The sequence below is a fragment of the Triturus cristatus genome, chromosome 4_1 (assembly GCF_964204655.1).
Source record: "Triturus cristatus chromosome 4_1, aTriCri1.1, whole genome shotgun sequence".
Classification (NCBI taxonomy): domain Eukaryota; kingdom Metazoa; phylum Chordata; class Amphibia; order Caudata; family Salamandridae; genus Triturus; species Triturus cristatus.
Window position 1 is genome coordinate 188,139,506 of NC_140585.1, and position 2,237 is coordinate 188,141,742.

A 2,237-nucleotide genomic window follows, 5' to 3' on the forward strand; every position below is an offset into this window, starting at 1 on the left:
ACGCCAGCGCCCATATTGTGATCCGGACCGTACAAGCGCGTGTACAGTCCGTACTACTGTGGCGTAGGCATACGCCAGCGCCCATATTGTGATCCGGACCGTACAAGCGCGTGTACAGTCCGTACTACTGTGGCGTACGCATACGCCAGCGCCCATATTGTGATCCGGACCGTACAAGCGCATGTACGGTCGGTATCACTGCTTGTGGGGTGCCCTAGGGCGTGGAACGCACCGTACCTGTGTGTAAATGTATGAAAACACATAGGGGACACATGAGGGACAAGTATAAGGGCCTAAATGCCTGATGGTTGCCATGGAGACTGAGTTAAATTTTTGAATTTGAGCACCAGGTGCACAGCAGAAGTCAGTTTGAAAGAATCTACATTGTTGCAATGTGGATGTTGACTTGACATCATTATCAAAACTGAAACCATGCAAAGCCACACACTGGGGTAGGTTTGAAGGGATTGGATGAAACGTAGGATGCTAATGTGACTGACCAATCAATCTGTACTCCTATACATGAACAGGCCAGCCAGGCATATATAAGGCAGCCAGGTCCCATGAGAGAGCACTTGCCTGCACATCCATTCATCCATGACCACTGCTGCTGATAGTGATTCCTCTGGCACCATGTCCAGGACTGTGGAGAGGTCACAGCCATTCACCCAGGAGGAGAACCTTGCCCTGATAGATGTGATCCTCCCACAGTTCCAGAGCCTGTATGGTCGACCAGGGGTTCAGGTGAGTGCAGACTCCACTAGCTTAGACTGTGCCCCTTTTGTGTGACAGTGACTTCTGGCATTGTGTCCATGTGTGACAGACATGCACTGTTGTTTGGAGTGGGTCCCAGGGTGTGGAAGGCCTCATGTCACCCATGCAGAGCATGCTGTGTTTCCTGTGTGCACTCCTCACTTGCATAGTGCCTACTGTGACAATGAATGCAAGGTGCATGCCACATTCTGCCTGCATACTCCTCCTGGGGATGTTGTTTCCACAGTCCTGATGTGATCCTGTGTTCCCCCCAGTGTGACAGGTGTCAGTACCCATGGATGTGTGTTTGTTCAGTGTACCTGTGCTGTGAGTGTCCAAAGGCCGTGTTCGTCCCCTGCACATTGGTGTGTGTGTTAGTCCCCTGTCATGTGGGTGAGTGCATATGGGGAGTGTTGCACACAAGCAGCATGAGGGATGGATATGGCCTGGCCATCGGATGTGAGCAGGGAGCAGTGCTGTGTGCATGCCGTGCTGAGCCAGCCCCACACCTGTGACACCCCCGTCTACTGGCACATGGGCAGAGTGAGGTGTGTACCCGCAGTTGGCAATGCCATGTGATTGTCCTGTACCTGTGTGTGTCTGTGTACTCTGCTGAGGTAGCATCAGTGTGCTGGGGCAGGTGACTGCTGTGAGGTGCTGTACATAATCCTGGTGTAGCCTGTGAGGCACAGTGTGATCCCTGGTCAGTGAGTGTGTGGTACCCCTCATGCCACCCGTGTGCTTCCACTGGCACGTAGTGCATTTGGCCTTCCACAGTGGATAATGTCCCTATGACAAAGGTGCAATTAGTTGCATGCATACCATGGCCTGTTCATAATGAGGATTGTTCTATATGTGTGTCTCTGTGTCTTTGCTCATGTGGATTAATGTATTCTCTCTTTTGCATCCTCACAGGTAGGCGCCATTGCCAAGGGGGAGATCTGGAGGGAAGCCGTCAGTGCCGTGAGGGGTACAGAGGGTCGGAGGCGGAGCCTGTCTCAGGTGAGGAAACGCTGGCAGGACATCCGGTGCTGGACGAGGAGGATTGCACGGCTCCTGCTGGGGGACTCACCTGAGAGCCGTAAGAACCGTGGCCGCCGTCGTCTGACCCACATCCAGAAGCGTGTGCTGGCGGTGGTCTTCCCCGATATGGACAGGCGCCTACAGGAGAGGCAGCAGCAGGAAGGGGGTAGGTACATGTGTGTCAGTTGTGTGTCCCCAGCCAATGTAAGTGTGCAGTTGCATGGATACACTGCCAGGGTTTGATTGTGCAGTGCGTCAACTTCTCCACAAAGTAGCACAGTGCTGTTCTCACTCCCTCCCTTCCCCTCCTTGCAATGTGTTCCCTGGTCTGTCGCCACTCTTGCACAAGGTTATTTATGCAGGCAGTTCATGCAGGTGCCCTATGCTATCAGCATCATGTGTGGGGGTGATGTGCCACAGGTATGGGGACCTTGCGTGTGCCATGGCCAATTTCAGTCATT